Below are 17183 nucleotides of genomic sequence, written 5' to 3' on the forward strand. Positions count from 1 at the left end.
GTCCAACCCTTTACCACAGAGCTCAAGGCCAGACCATGGCACCAAGTGCCACGTCCAGTCCTGCCTTGAACAGCTCCAGGGACGGCGACTCCACCACCTCCCTGGGCAGCCCATTCCAGTGTCCAATGACTCTCTCAGGGAAGAACTTTCTCCTCACCTCCAGCCTAAATTTCCCCTGGTGTAGCTTGAGGCTGTGTCCTCTTGTTCTGGTGCTGGCCACCTGAGAGAAGAGAGCAACCTCCTCCTGGCCACAACCTCTCCTCAGGTAGTTGTAGACAGCAATAAGGTCACCCCTGAGCCTCCTCTTCTCCAGGCTAACCAATCCCAGCTCCCTCAGCCTCTCCTCGTAGGGCTGTGCTCAAGGCCTCTCCCCAGCCTCGTCGCCCTTCTCTGCACACGCTCAAGCATCTCGATGTCCCTTCTAAACTGGGGGGCCCAGAATATAAGGAATTACCACCACCACCCCCCCTCCAAAAAAAAAAAAAAAAGGCTTAATCTGTGTTTTCAGACTACTAACCTGCACAGCCATTGTGTCCTGTTCTAATGGTGTGGTTTGCAATCCGTGCGTTGCTTCTCTCGGAGTCTGTGGTTTTGTAATTCATAGAGAAGCATGGAAAGCTCAAAAGGCAGCCTTGCTCCAGGGTGATGTTTGTAAGCACAGGCTTGGGCAGACCCCACTGAAAAAGCTGGCTGTGTTTCAGTTGGCTGGGTCAGTTCTGTCTGTGACATAGAGCTGCAGTTTCTGAGTAGGTGAGCAGGAAAAGTTTGCTTCAGAGCAGACAACTAATCCCAAACATAGCCAAGGCTAAATGATGAATGTAACTGCCATAGAAGCATAGAATCAAGCAGGTTGGAAGAGACCTCCAAGATCATCCAGTCCAATCTAGCACCCAGCCCTAGCCAGTCAACCAGACCATGGCACTAAGTGCCTCATACAGTCTTTGCTCAAACACCTCTAGGGACAGTGACTCCACCACCTCCCTGGGCAGCCCATTCCAATGGCAAATCACTCTCTCTATGTGGGAATCCACTACTATTTTGGCATTCACTAAGATAGTTCCTACTATACAGAGAATCTGTCAGGTGTTAAAGAAGAAACAGCTTTGATGTCAGTGGCTTCACTTGAATTTAGTCCTCAAGTATTTGTAAAGTAGCTGTCACTGTCCTCAGTGCACTTTCCCAAGTCCCTGAACTGTTCTAAGTGTCCTGTTGCCTTTAGAGCCCCAGCAGCTGCAAGGGGAAATGAAAAATGTCAACTGGAATTCATTAAGTTTATTCTCTTTCTTTTGTATTTCAGTTAAACTTGTTATCAGTGATCATAGTCTGGAAATTTCCTCTCTTCTGTGAAGACCTGTCCTCTGCTAAGAGATAGGGAAAGTGGGAAGGACTGGAAACAAAAGATCATTGTTCTCTACAAGTGCACTTCAGGTGCTCCTAGAGAATGCCTGTTCCCTAGGAATCCTGTACAAACGGAAGGGCACATGAAAACTCTCACCCAGCATGAATACTATTGGAGGGAACTCTTTGGCAACCTCTGCAGGATGCATCCAGCAGGAGGTCTGCAGTGTAGGGCTCTGACTTCCCTCCTCCATCTGCAGAGTACCTCTTGGCTTTGGGGAACCAAGCAGAAGTGTTCTGAGTGTAGAACTAAGACCAGGAGGTTGTTACCAAACTCCTCCTGTGCACAGAAGTGGTGCCCATTCCTTCAGAGCATGATTGCTACCCGTGGTTTTGGCAGGGATAGAAGATGCATTGTTTTCTTTGGGAGGTGCTCCTGCAGCCTGGCTGATCTCTCAGCAAGAAGGGAGGCTTTTCTCTGCATAAAGGTCACAAAAGTCCCTACTATGGAATTCCACAAAGATGGCAACAACACTGTTTTCTAAATAAACCAGTAAAGCCACAGTATATATCACTAAGGTGTTGCTTTGGCCTGGCAGGGTAGTCCAGATTTTGAGTCCTTGTCTACTGTCTGGTACTTTCTGCTCAGACTTGCTGCATTTTCATTCTAGGGCATGCAGTTGCACAGGCAGATATGCATGCCACTGTTCCTATTCTCTGGCTGTGGTGGCTGCAGTTTTTCTTTCCTGTTTTCTCCTAAGCCCTTCCTTCTTTTCTTTTTTTAATTTAATTTCCCCCTCCTCTCTCTCTTGCATTTTCTTTCTCTGTAGTCTTGCAGAGACCATGTCCAGAGAGTCCTAAAATAGATAATTCATGTTCCCTCATGCTATGTCCTGTGTCACACTGCCACTCCCCTGCCAGCAGTGAGTGTCAACGTGTAAGGACTCAAGCTATGCCAGTACAGATACTTGCCAAGGGCAAACTGTAACCCAGAATGCTTGGTCATTAGCTGAAAGCAAACTGCACATGGTACATGCACATATGTTGTCTGTTTACAGTTTTGATTCCATTGCTAAGTTATGCAAGTCTACCAGTCAGGGAACAAAACCAATAGCACATATGTTTGGTGACTAACCAAAGACATGATTTGTTCTCACAACAAAAAAATAAAGGGGGGGGGGGTGGTGGGGAGGGAGTTAAAAGCTTGCACTCCACTTAGTCATGCAATTTGAAACAGAGGTGACACATTGCTTGCAAATATTTTGAGTGCAGAGTTAATAGTACATCGAGAGCAAATTCTGAATGGGCAATATTCAGCTGTGTTGCTGCAGGGAGAGGAAACACTGCCACATGGCTGTGCAATCCAGCCAGCACCAAGCATACGGTGAGTGTCTGCAGCAAACTCTTCTGCAGAATTTAACTACTGAGTAGCAGCTCTCAATAAGATTCATGCAATCAGTTCACCTACAGCTGAATACCCCAGAAAAGTGGCCATAAAAGTTAATCCCTGTTACTTGTTTCTTCAGGAAAGGAAAAGCTCAGTTCCTGGGCCCCAGACCATAGGGATGTGGCTTCTCTCCTCCAGCTCCGCACCCATGACCTGGGGAAAGCATTTTCCCCATTGCTACTGAGGAGGTGGAAAGTTAATTAGCTGAAGACTATGATATGCTTATGGGATCACAAAGCTGTTAAAAATGAATGGATATTTAGTGCTAGCTGCCATACCTGCTACTAGCTACTACTCCAATACCTTAAATCCCCTGCAAGTGATGTCACTAAAATGTTATGTTGTGTGTCAGAATCTCACCACAAGGGCAAAGGACTATGTGACTGCCAGGTAGAAAACTCCTTATCTCTCTCACTGGTGTCAAGCAATGAAGCTTCCCTCATCTGCCAGACCTCTTGCATGTAAGGTTCAGATGCATTCCTTTCAGAAGGACCACAAAGTGGGATGCAAGGCAAATTCACGTTAAAACCTGTTCTTATTGGAGTAAGAAATTGTTGTCTTGGCAACAGCAACCATCTGGGCTTTTCATGTAGTTTGGGGAATTTGTTCTTAAGTTTGGGTTTTGGTTGGTTTGGGGGTTTGGTTTTTTTTTTGTGGGAGTTGTGTTTGGGTTTTTTAAAGCCTTGCAATGGATTTGCAGTGCCCTGTAAGAGGCCTTTCTGCTGTATCTGGTCCTCTGAGTTAAAATGGTCAGGTTTGTCCTTCAAGCAGACTTTCTGTCAAACACTACTCTGCAGAAGAGACTTTGGTGTTGATTTTTTTTCCCCTTACTGAATTGAAACTGGTATAAAAGCAGCTTTGCAGAACCAAGTTCAATTTTGGATGAGAAGGGCTGACTTTGACAACATCACCTGGTTCAAATTTTAATTGTCATTTCATGGAAACAGTTCTTGGAAGTGAAAAGGTTTATGCACAGAGGAAAAATGTTTGAAACTTATTTGAGCTGGGGTTGTTTAGTCTGGAGAAGAGGATGCTCAGGGGAGACCTCATTGCTCTCTACAACTGCCTGAAGGGAGGCTGTAGCCAGGTGGGGGTTGGTCTCTTCTCCCAGGCAACCAGCAACAGAACAAGGGGACACAGTCTCAAGTTGTGCCAGGGGAAGTATAGACTGGATGTTAGGAGGAAGTTCTTCCCAGAGAGAGTGATTGGCATTGGAATGGGCTGCCCAGGGAGGTGGTGGAGTCACCATCCCTGGAGTTGTTCAAGCAAAGCCTGGCTGAGGCACTTAGTGCCATGGTCTGGTTGACTGTCTAGGGCTGGGTGCTAGGTTGGACTGGATGATCTTGGAGGTCTCTTCCAACCTGCTTGATTCTATGATTCTATGAAGGTGGCTCTTGGGGAATCAGTGGAAAAGCTGCAGAGCTAACTGGCTTGTCTTAGGCTGTTGGGACTAGTGTAATTTACTGGACTTGGATAAATTAACAATTATGGATCCATACCTGCCCCAGGTTTGGGCTGATCCCTCCCCTGAGAGGAAAATTCACAACACAAACACCCCCTTCTTTTTTGAAAGTCAGGGAAAGATGAAATTGTATTTTCTTATAGTATAAGTATAACAATGTAAAGAGAGATAATAACTAGAGAAGGAAGGAAGGGAAAAAAACAATACAATAACCTTAAGGGAGATGGGGGAGGGATCAAGTGGCGGCAAAGCAGCAGTAGCCAAAACAGCAGCCGGGGGAGATAGGCGAAGCTGAAGCAGCAGAAGCCAGCGGGAGAAGGGGGAGAACAAACTGTGCTTCTAGACATTAAGTTCTTGATGCTCCAATGAAATTATATTAATTTATCTATTGTTGCCATTTATGTGGCCTATCCCTGTGTGATGGTTTGGGCTCTTACCCGCCCCCCCACACTTTTGTATTTGCCCCAGCTAACTCAGACGGACCCTGGGAATATAGATGAAGCAATTTATTTACAGCTAGCAGAATTTACAAGCAGCTATTTACAATATATACAGTTATATACAATTATATACAGAAATATACAAAGGATAAACAATACAAAAGCACAACTCCCCTCCCAGAAACCTGAGTCCCCAGGAGGGGCTTTCAAACCACCCCAACACCTCCCCCCAGCCCTCTCAACCTTACCCCAGTTCTCAGGAAGAAGAGAGGTGCGGCCAAGAGGTTAGGGAGCAAGGTTAGTAAGAGCAAGGTTAATGAGATGTGACCAGGTCTGAAGGCAAAGGCAGAAGAAGAAAACAAAATGGAGAAAGTTTACTACTTCTTCCCAGAGCTCTCAGCGTGACTGTGAGAGAAGTTGACATCAATTGTTTTCATTTCACTGCCCGTTATCTAGTTCTTCTACCAAAACATTCCAGCTTGCTTCTAACTAGCACACCCTGGAATGTTCATCTCTCCCCTACGTCTGAGCTAGAGGATCAGCTCAAACGGCCACAATACCTTTCCTAATAGAGTTGAAAATGCAAGCCCAATATTTTGGTAAGGGGGGGAAAAAGCCTTGAAATTCTCATAAAGCTCTTCTCTTCACCTTTAATGCAACCTCTTGGTTTTTAATTACTCCTGTAAAGTGGAGCAATCACAGGATCCTCCTGTGACATTTTCAAGTTTCCTGTCTGCTCCACTTACGAGAAACAAATGGGTCTGCTCAGCTCCATCTAGATTGAGTTTTTCATGAAGTCATTACTTCTGTCACAGGGACTATTTTCAAATTGAAAAATCTGAAACAATAAATGATGGTGAAGCAGTTAATAACTGTTAAGAAATCACATTTGGAAAATTGCATTTAAGCAATAACCTTTCTCCCTGTAATTAAATGACAGAAAGGTCCTGGTTTTAATTAAGTCAGCAATTTATAGTTATGAAGCTATACTTCACTATGCAGATTAGAAGATGATAGGTCACAGAACACCCTGAGTGCATTTTTAGCGGAGCTGATCTGGTAATTACTCCACTGTTCAGTGGTGACCACAGTGAACCGTATCTCTAGATGAAACAATTTTCTTTCCCCTGCTCCATGATGTATAACCAGGCTGAGTAAATGTACCACTAGGGCTGCATCGAGCATCTTTAAATTAAAATGGATTTTAAATGAGGGGGCATGAGCGAAGAAAGTAATGTTTGAAGAGCAGCGGTAGAAATGAATGGGCCACTAGGCAAGTCTTGCAAGCAGAGAATATATCATTGTTTTACAGGGCTTTCCATCTCGTGCCTGAGTGTTTGGTGCAGATTTACGAGGAAGTAAAATGCTAATGTTAGTGTATTTATAAACATATGATGGGGGTTTCATCTATAATTTATTCTCGGGCCCTGCATTATGCAGCCTATGAAAGAAAATGAAATGCTGTGTTGGACAGCGAGAGGGTTCATTAATACAGCTTTCACATTTTATTTAACTAACCCCTAGCTCATATTACACATTGATTATTACATTGTGAGATGTTTCTGAACGCTCATTGTGTTCTGCTCCCCAGGCCTTTTGCTATGCTAGCTATTTCAGTAGGATCTCAGCAGCATTCAGCTGTCTTATTTCAACTAGCATGAAGTATATTCATAGAATCATAGAATCAACCAGGTTGGAAGGGACCCCAGGGAGGTGGTGGAGGCACCATCCCTGGGGGTCTTCAAGAAAAGACTGGATGAGGCACTTAGTGCCATGATCTAGTTGATTGGTTAGGGCTGGGTGCTAGGTTGGACTGGATGATCTTGGAGGTCTCTTCCAACCTGGTTGATTCTATGATTCTATGACCATCCAGTCCAACCTAGCACCCAGCCCTAGCCAGTCAACTAGACCATGGCACTAAGTCCAGTTCTGGGCCCCTCAATTCAAGAGAGATGTTGAGGTGCTGGAAGGTGTCCAGAGAAGGGCAACAAAGCTGGTGAGGGGCCTGGAGCACACAGCCTATGAGGAGAGGCTGAGGGAGCTGGGTTTGTTTAGCCTGGAGAAGAGGAGGCTCAGGGATGACCTCATTTCTCTCTACAACTACCTGAAGGGAGGCTGTAGCCAGGTGAGGGTTGAGCTCTTCTCCCAGGCAAACAGCAACAGAGCAAGGGGACACAGTCTCAAGTTGTGCCAGAGGAGGTCTAGGCTGGATGTTAGTAGGAAGTTGTTGCCAGAGAGAGTGATTGGCATTGGAATGGGTTGCCCAGGGAGGTGGTGGAGTCACCATCCCTGGAGGTGTTCAAGAAAAGCCTGGATGAGGCACTTGGGGCCATGGTCTGGTTGACTGGGTGGGGCTGGGTGCTAGGTTGAACTGGATGATCTTGGAGGTCTCTTCCAACCTGATTGATTATGTGATTCTACAATTCTAAGTGCCTCATTCAGTCTTCTCTTGAACACCTCCATGGACAGTGACTGCACCACCTGTCTGGGTAGCCCATTCCAATGGCAAATTCACTTGGCCTTTGGGTATGTGCATGCATATTTAGGGATTTATATTTCTTTCTTTCCTGAAAGAGTTGGAGGAGCAGAGGTAGGGGTGGAGTATTACCATTTATTAATCAAACATGTTATCTTAATTAGGTACTCCTTTAATAACCCAGGCTCAAGTTGCACCGCAGAATCAGTGCTAATGAAATGCAACTACAGCCTGAGCCTTGCAGAACTGGAGTTTGTAAATAAGGAATATTCAAATAGCACTTTAGTTTACAGTTACTATTTCCTTTTACTCATAAACAAACTAATTCATTGACCAGAATAACTTCTTTAATGGGTCAAATTAGCCATCAGTGTAAATTTCCAGCACTGTGTGGAAATCTGTTGAGGTTTGCCAATGCACCAGCCTGGAATTTACTCACAGAGCTCAATTTTCCTGTGAATCACAACAGAGTGTGTGTTGAGGGGGAGGGATGTCATGTACAGAAGGGGGTGAAAAGCCAGTTACAGGATGATATTGATGAGAGTGGACATCAGTAACTATTGACATTAAGTGAAGACAGCAGATGATGCTTTTCAAGTTTACTGATACAAATACTTGCTTACAATTTCTTTTTACTCTGTTTGCTGGGTGATTGTTTTATTTTTAGTCTTATGTTTTTGATATATTCTGATTCTCTCTGACTTGAACAGGAAGGGGCTGCAGCCAGCAGTAGGCAATGGCAGGATGCTTTAGAGGTTGAATCTGTCTAAACAGAGCAAGGAAAAGAAAGGTCTCTCAAGCACAGCTACTGGTGCCATTTCATCCAGGTTTTGGGGAGACAGGAGCTTGTGGTAATACAATCAGAAGTCTTTGGAAGTTTTAAAAGTGTTTTAAAAGAAGAGAAATATCCACTGCAGATACTCTGGAATGCTGGGAGAATACAAAAAAAACCCCATTGCTTTGTACATCAGACTCTGTATAAATGTATTCTGAGGCATCCAGGTGTTTGCAACGAAGTTCGAAGAGCAAGGGATCAAAACGAAGCGATAGCTCTTTGGTGGCCCAATAAGCAGTGTGAATTTAGGCCAAAGTATTGATCATTTAATTGTAAAGGATACATTTTGTGCCCTTCACAAAGTCCTCAGGAACCTGAGCAAGCAGGCTTCTAAAGGTCAAGCAGAGTAAGCAGCAGTTAGCAGAGACAAGCTTTAAGTCCAATAACCTTGACGTATTTTCATGCTGATGAGCTGTGAACTCTTTTCAGCAGTCCCCAACATATCTGGTGAGAACATCTTTCCTTGTTATGGTTGGCTTTTCTTCCTTCTCTTTTCATTCTTGCCTCTCTCTTTTTTTTTTTTTGTTCAGTATTTTTATGGTGCTTAGGTGGTGCAAATAAATTTCTTCTTCCTTCTTTTTTTTTTTTTAGCCCCCGTTACTTTCACTGATATTTACAGTCCTCAGTGGGTTCCTCCTAACATCCAGCTTATACTTCCTCCAGCACAACTTGAGACTGTGTTGTTCTATTGCTGGTTGCCTGGCAGAAGACACCAACCCCCACCTGGCTACAGCCTCCCTTCAGGTAGTTGTAGACAGCAATAAGGTCACCCCTGAGCCTCCTCTTCTCCAGGCTAAACACCCCCAGCTCCCTCAGCCTCTCCTCGTAGCACAAACCCTACTGCTTTTCAAACACCTGCTTTTCAAAGCTAACTTCCATCTTTTTGGGGTAACCTAGCCACCACACGTGATCTAGTTGATGCAGGCTCTTGCTTCTTGACTTTTCACTTTCAAGTTAAACAATCAGGGCAGTCAGTGATAATAAGCCTTTAACAAAAGGTCAGTCTTGGAGACTTTGCAATACCTGAAGTGTCAGAAGACTTTCAGAGCTCCTGACAGCTTTTATGGATGGAGACAAGTAGGCTCTGCCCATCACCAACACAGGAAGGTTCTTAGCCAGTAATAGATTTCTTTCCATAGTCCAGATCATGGCTGTGCTCCCTGTGTGCAGTTATGGTTGCTGCAACTTTCATCTTCATTATTCCTGCAGCTGCTGCCCTCTTGCACGTCTTCACCTGAGCAGTAGCCCTAGTTCACACCTTCCACTCCCACCAAGGTCTTTCACTTGAGATGTTCTCCCCCAGTCACTAGCTGTCAGTCTTCTTTGGATTAGACACCACAAAACAACTGCTCTGGATTAATCTATCATCTGTAACTTTGTACCTGGCTTAAGGACTCCCTGTGGCAGCATCAGGTTCTTGTTCCATTTGGTTGGTACTTCCCATAAAGGCTTTCATGAGAACTGAAATAAAAAATACACAATCTCTATGCCATGGTGAAGATGTTTCAGAAAGCTGTTGAAGGAATTCAGCCCTGCAGATCAATTTTTGAGTATTTCTAAAGGTCTCTAGCAGTTTGTGACATTTGGAGTAAAAGAGAGGAGATGAAGCACTCTAATCCCTGAAGATGTAGCTCAATGACGTGAGGGCACAAATGCCTTCTGCCTAACGCTGGGGACAGAGGCAGAAGAACCAAAAAGCCATGTGCATCCTAATTCCAGGATCCACAATCTCTTAGAGCTCTGTGAAACTTGAAGCACAGAGAGGAACACCTACTCTTTTCTAGCAATTACTGTCTGTCACACCAGCCTCTTGTCATCAACAATTCTGCTTATCGACTGACTGGAAGTTGTTAAAGGTAAAAGGAACTATGTGAGATCTTAACTGGCTTCCACAGCAGTGTGTAGCTATTCTCCTGTCTTAAGGCAATTAGCTACACCAGGATTTGTTTTATTGCTTCTGAGGAGTGTGAATTCATCATTTTGCTTTCTCCTGAAGAAGCTGGAATTGCTTCTACTTGGAGGTACGACTTTGCTTTCCATTCCTTGCAGAGTCTAAGGAATAGAATAGAATCAAGCAGGTTGGAGGAGGCCTCCAAGATCATCCAGTCCAACCTAGCACCCAGCCCTAGCCAGTCAACTAGACCATGGCACTAAGTGCCTCATCCAGGCTTTGCTCCAACACCTCCAGGGATGGTGACTCCTCCACCTCCCTGGGCAGCCCATTCCAATGCCAATCACTCTCTCTGTGAAGAACTTCCTCCTAACATCCAGCCTATACATCCCCCAGCACAACTTGAGACTGTGTCCCCTTGTTCTATTGGTGGTTGTCTGGCAGAAGAGACCAACCCCCACCTGGCTACAGCCTCCCTTCAGGACAGCAATGAGGTCACCCCTGAGCCTCCTCTTCTGCAGGCTGCACACCCCCAGCTCCCTCAGCCTCTCCTCATAGGGTTTGTGTTCCAGGCCCCTCACCAGCTTTGTTGCCCTTCTCTGGACATGTTCCAGCACCTCAATATCTCTCTTGAATTCAGGAGCCCAGAACTGGACACAGTACTCAAGGTGTGGTCTGACCAGTGCAGAGTACAGGGGCTGAATAACCTCCCTTGTCCTACTGGCCACACTCTTCCTCATCCAGGCCAGGATGCCATTGGCTCTCTTGGCCACCTGGGCACACTGCTGGATCATCTTCAACCTACTATCCACCAGTACCCCCAGGTCCCTTTCTTCCTGACTGTTTTCCAGCCACTCTGTCCCCAGCCTGTAGTGCTGCTTGGGGTTGTTGTGGCCAAAGTGCAGAACCCTGCACTTGGCCTTGTTAAATCTCATCCCATTGGCCTCTGCCCACCTATCCAGTCTGTCCAGGTCCCTCTGCAGGGCTCTCCTACCTTCCAACAGATCAACACCTACTCCTAGCTTGGTGGCATCTGCAAACTCACTGATGCTGGATTCAATCCCCTCATCCAGACCATCAATAAAGATATTGAACAGGTCTGGGCCCAGCACTGATCCTTGGGGAACACCACTAGTGCCAGCTGCCAACTGGATGTGGCACCATTCACCACCACTCTCTGGGCTCTGCCATTCAGCCAGTTCCTGATCCAGCACAGAATGAATCTGTGCAAGCCAAGTTCATGGCAATATTCCCTGTAGACAAGGACATCGAAATGGCTGCCATGAAGCATGGAGACATAAACTAAAGTGATGACAGAAGAATTCTGCAGAGAGCTTATCCTTCAGTGATCACGTATACCTGCCATCTAGGGACATCTAGAGGAATCTCCCTTTGAGACAGCCCATTCTTACTAAGTTACATCTAGAAAAGAGACATACAATTAAGGTGGGCAGGAAGGAATCTGAATTATGGAGAGGTACACGCTTCCTGAAGTGTTTGACAGCAGAAATCAGACAGGGAAAGCTGATGAATTCTTATACTTCTCAGGGGGAAAAGTCAATTTGAATCGATGTGACAAAAATTTGTCAAGTGATACTAGCCTGCTTTAGAAAAAGTGGTAGAATTTCCCCCTCTTTGGCTGTGGAGTTCCTGAAGAATATTTTTTTTTTCAAGCTCACATTAGTTCTGATATCTCTGCAGAGAAGCCTGCTGGAAAATGTGGCAGCAAACTACTTTTAATGTGCTGTGAGGCAGAATTGCTTGCAGTCTCATTACTTTACCTACAGGCAAGCATGGTAATACTTACACTGACTTTCAAGCAATCCTTGCAGCTTCTCAGTTTCTGGTTTTAAGTTCTGCACCTAATGTTGAAACAATTGCACTGATCAGTTTTATTCCAGCAGATTGCTGTATTCATAAAGATCAAGCATAAGCCACAGATTGCTAACCTGGTGGCATTCTATGGTGATAGAACTGAATGGGCAGATTCTGGAGGACCAGTGGATGTAGTCTACCTTGACCTTAGCATGGCCTTTCACACTGCCTCCCATGACATCCTAGTGGGCAAGCTCAGGAAGTGTGGGATGGAAGAGCAGACAGTGAGGTGGATTAAGAACTGGTTACTAAATAGAGTTCAAAGAGTGGTGATCAGTGGTGCCAGGTCCAGTTGGAGAGCTGTAACCAGTGGAGTCCCCCAGGGATCAGTGCTGGGTCCTGTGCTGTTCAACATCTTCATTAAAGACACTCATGAGAGGACAGACAGAGTCTGCTCAGCAAGTTTGCTGATGACACCAAACTGGGGGGCTTGGCTGCTACAGCTGAAGGCTGTGTGGCCAGAGAGACCTGGACAGCTGGGCACTGAGGAACCAAATGAGCTTCAACAAGGACAAGTGCAGAGTCCTACACCTGGGAAGGTGTAATAAACTGCACCAGCACAGGTTGGGAGGTGATCTACTGGAGAGCAGCCCTGTGGAGAGGGACCTGGGAGTGCTGCTGGATAACATTTATGGCACAGCAATGTGCCCCAATGAGATCCTGGGGTGCATTAAGAAGAGTGTGTCCAGCAGATCAGGGGAGGTTGTCCTTCTCCTCTACTCTGCCCTGGTGAGACCTCATCTCATACTGTGTTCACTTTTTAGCTCCCCAGTTTAAGAGGGACTGGGATCTGCTGGAGAGGGTCCAGTGGAGAGCTACAAGGATGATTAGGGGATGGGACACTGCCTGATGAGGAGAGGCTGAGGGACCTAGGACTGTTTAGTCTGGAGAAGAGAAGATTGAGAGGGGATTTAATACATGTTTATAAACATCTGAGGGCTGGGGGTCAGGAGAGGGGGGACAGGCTCTGCTCATTTGCTCCCTGTGATAGGACAAGGAGCAATGGGTGTAAGTTGCAGCACAGGAGGTTCCAGTTCAACATAAGGGGAAACTTCTTTACTGTAGAGGTCACAGAACACTGGCACAGGCTCCCCAGAGAGGCTGTGGGGTCTCCTTCTCTGGAGACTTTCAAGGTCTGTCTGGATGTGTTCCACTGTGATCTGTGCTAGATTGTGTGGTCCTGATCTGGCAGGGGGGTTTGACTTGATGATCTCCTTGGGTCCTTTCCAACCCTTAATATCCTGTGATCAAGACAATGGGTATTAGCTTTGATTCATTTCCTCCTTTTGGCAGTGACACTCTTTAATGACATAGAGATTGTGTATTTTTTATTTCAGTTCTCATGAAAGTCTTTATGGGAAGTACCAACCAAATGGAACAAGAACCTGATGCTGCCACAGGGAGTCCTTAAGCCAGGTACAAAGTTACAGATGATAGATTAATCCAGAGCAGTTGTTTTGTGGTGTCTAATCCAAAGAAGACTGACAGCTAGTGACAGGGGGAGAACATCTCAAGTGAAAGACCTTGGTGGGAGTGGAAGGTGTGAACTAGGGCTACTGCTCAGGTGAAGACGTGCAAGAGGGCAGCAGCTGCAGGAGTAATGAAGATGAAAGTTGCAGTAACCAGAAGTGCACACAGGGAGCACAGCCATGATCTGGACTATGGAAAGAAATCTATTACTGGCTAAGAACCTTCCTGTGTTGGTGATGGGCAGAGCATACTTGTCTCCATCCATAAAAGCTGTCAGGAGCTCTGACAGTCTTCTGACACTTCAGGTATTGCAAAGTCTCCAAGACTGACCTTTTGTTAAAGGCTTATTATCACTGACTTCCCTGATTGTTTAACTTGAAAGTGAAAAGTCAAGAAGCAAGAGCCTGCATCAACTAGATCACGTGTGGTGGCTAGGTTACCCCAAAAAGATGGAAGTTAGCTTTGAAAAGCAGTAGGGTTTGTGCTACGAGGAGAGGCTGAGGGAGCTGGGGGTGTTCAGCCTGGAGAAGAGGAGGCTCAGGGGTGACCTCATTGCTGTCTACAACTGCCTGAAGGGAGGTTGTATCCAGGTGGGGTTGGTCTCTTCTGCCAGGCAAGCAGCAATAGAACAAGGGGACACAGTCTCAAGTTGTGCTGGGGGAAATATAGGCTGGATGTTAGGAGGAAGTTATTGGCAGAGAGAGTGATTGGCATTGGAATGGGCTGCCCAGGGAGGTGGTGGAATCAGCATCCTTGGAGGTGTTCAAGAAAAGCCTGGCTGGGGCACTTAGTGCCATGCTCTGGTTGACTGGCTAGGGCTGGGTGCTAGGTTGGACTGGATGATCTTGGAGGTCTCTTCCAACCTGGCTGATTCTATGATTCTATGATTGATTCACTCAGCTTCCCTCAGGGGATCAGTCAGGAGTTAAACATGTAAATATCTGTAGCAATCTGAGTCTCAGTTCCTGTTGCCTGTTGGAGTCCATGTGTCTTCAGGTGCACATGTGCAGACTGCTGAGAATTAAAATGCAAAGCCACATACATCAGGTCACCTGCACTACACACAGTCCTGTCAGTGCCAAGACTCCACTGCTAACTTTGCTCAGTGTTGGATTTCTTCCTCTTAGTTTTGATGAGGAAAACAAGAGGTTTGTCATGTTGCACCCCTCCAAATGGAACTGTTTTTTCTGTCAGAGAGAGCCTTGTCACCAGTTTTTCTGGTGACTACTTCAGTGTTCAGCCTTCTGGCATACAGAAGGATTGTCAGACCCATATATTTCTTTGTTCTCTGCTTATAGGCTGACAAGCAGCATTAAAAGGCTGTAAGTTTTGCTGAGTAGCCTGACATCTTAAATCCCCTCAGAGTTTTAAAGTCTCTTTTGGAGCATTTCACTGATTCTTCTTCCAGTGCACTTGAGTCTGATTAAAGAAGCCATGAGACAATGCACTTTACTGCTGTGCTGCTGAAAATTGCCCCAACAGGACACTTATGCACCATTCTGTTGTTTTAACTGCATTGGTTTGAACAAAGAGCAGTTAGCAACATCATACTGTCTTGTAATGATGTAGTAGGTAAAACTTTTGGGAGCAGTCCCTTAATGAGAAATGATTCCACTCTGGCTCATCCAGAAGAGGTCTCTGCCAACATTGTACCAAGGGCAGCCAGGAGTCTTGTGTCGTCTAAGTGGTCTCTGTTACATTCTGCTCCCTGTATGAACTGCAGACTTCACAGCAGGATGTTTTATCTTTTTCTGCAGCACTTGTGTCTGGCAAGAATAGGACAGTCACTAGTGGTGTCCCTCAGGGATCTGTGCTGGGCCCCATCCTCTTTAACATCTTCATAGATGATCTGGATGAGGGCATGGAGTCAGTCATCAGCAAGTTTGCAGATGACACCAAGCTGGGGGCAGATGTGGCTGGGTTGGAGGGCAGAAGGGCTCTGCAGCAGGACCTTGACCACCTGGACAGATGGGCAGAGTCCAAGGGGATGGTGTTCAATAGCTCCAAGTGCAGGGTGCTGCACTTTGGCCACAACAACCCCATGCAGAGATACAGGCTGGGGTCAGAGTGGCTGGAGAGCAGCCAGACAGAGAGGGATCTGGGGGTGCTGATTGATACCTGCTTGAACATGAGCCAGCAGTGTGCCCAGGTGGCCAAGAGAGCCAGTGGCATCCTGGCCTGCATCAGGAATGGTGTGGTCAGCAGGAGCAGGGAGGTCATTCTGCCCCTGTACTCTGCGCTGGTTAGGCCACACCTTGAGTCCTTTGTTCAGTTCTGGGCCCCCCAGTTTAGGAGGGACATTGAGATGCTTGAGCGTGTCCAGAGAAGGGCGACGAGGCTGGGGAGAGGCCTTGAGCACAGCCCTACGAGGAGAGGCTGAGGGAGCTGGGATTGGTTAGCCTGGAGAAGAGGAGGCTCAGGGGAGACCTTATTGCTGTCTACAGCTACCTGAGGGGAGGTTGTGGCCAGGAGGAGGTTGCTCTCTTCTCTCAGGTGGCCAGCACCAGAACAAGAGGACACAGCCTCAAGCTACGCCAGGGGAGATTTAGGCTGGAGGTGAGGAGAAAGTTCTTCACTGAGAGAGTCATTGGACACTGGAATGGGCTGCCCGGGGAGGTGGTGGAGTCGCCGTCCCTGGAGCTGTTCAAGGCAGGACTGGACGTGGCACTTGGTGCCATGGTCTAGCCTTGAGCTCTGTGGTAAAGGGTTGGACTTGATGATCTGTGAGGTCTCTTCCAACCCTGATGATACTGTGATACTGTGTGATCTCAAAGACTGGTTTTACACTTTTCAAAGCCCAAATGGGAGCTGCAGAAGAGGCTGCTCACGAATCACCTTAGAGAGTAAGCATGGTATCACACTGGAGGGACAGCAAAGGTAATCACCATTGGAATTGGTGTGTGTGAGAGGATTTCAGTGTTAAAGGAAAGGGTGCCATGGTGGTAGCTAAGGGAGTGACTTGGAGTGGTGGTGATATTTTTGTAGGGTACCTTCAGGAAGTGTTTGCCTGAAGTCTTCAGGGTGAAAAATGTTCTCTATAATGTTGTTGGCAGTAATTTGCAGTAATTTCTGCTACAAATGGACTCATCTCTGTTCTATTTATGGCAGGTTTCTGTAATGTGTTCAGGTTTCCCACTGACTTCAGTGAAGCTGTGCCCATTTACAAGGCTTGTGAACCTGGCCTGTGAACTCTGCCAGTCACTCCTCAGGTCTGAAAGATGTCAATGTTTACATAATTCTGCCTGAAGATTGCTATCTTGGAGTGAGCCCAGCAAGGAAGAGAAATTTTGCATGCTCAGACCAAAACTAGTGACACTTAAGTGCTTAATTTCTATTTTTTTTTTAACTGGAATATTTGTCCATTAACTTTAATGAAGCTTTTCCTAGGCTGGCAAGTCTGGAGAGAGCTATTAAACAAAAGGGAGAGTTTGCTTGCCAGGCATTTTCTCTGCTCTCTTGCTTCTGTTTCTTATGGCCAGAGAAACACTTTCAGCCATATGTCTTTAAAGCAATGCTAACACTTAGTGACCACTCAAGTAAATCCCACTTGTTAAATTCTTGTGCATGCCTTATGCTAGGAGCATGACTTAAGGGTCTGTTCCATCACTGCTTGTTTTTTTTCCATGTTAAATGAAGTCACTTGGATGGGATACACAGGCTGGGGATGCAGGATAAAGTCTCTTCTGCTGCTAAAAGGTGGCATGGTGCAAAACTGTAAGTGTTGTTTTCCTCCTGTGTGAAAGATAAGCCAAGAAACTGATTTGATTTCCTGGGCATCAGGCTAGTGGGGCAAAGCCTCGGTGCAAGCCAGGCTGTAGGTAACCTTTTTGTGGCTCCCTCTGCTGAAGTAGAACTCAAAGGATTTGTATGGGCTTCTCTTTCTCAGTAGAATTAGAAAGCTACATGTCAGTGAGCCAGCAGTGTCTCATCTCCATGGCACCTGCAGTGT

General features: G+C 46.2%; 1 long non-coding RNA gene across 2 annotated transcripts in view; it reads left to right on the forward strand.

Moving 5' to 3' along the window:
• Positions 1–17183, forward strand: part of LOC135186245 (uncharacterized) — a 38596-nt gene that overhangs the window by 12989 nt on the left and 8424 nt on the right. For both annotated transcript variants that reach the window (XR_010306786.1, XR_010306787.1), the window contains one exon: positions 13102–13180. This is a non-coding gene — a long non-coding RNA (uncharacterized LOC135186245). The remainder of the gene's footprint in view (positions 1–13101; positions 13181–17183) is intronic.

The sequence above is a fragment of the Pogoniulus pusillus genome, chromosome 24 (genome assembly GCF_015220805.1).
Source record: "Pogoniulus pusillus isolate bPogPus1 chromosome 24, bPogPus1.pri, whole genome shotgun sequence".
NCBI lineage: Eukaryota > Metazoa > Chordata > Aves > Piciformes > Lybiidae > Pogoniulus > Pogoniulus pusillus.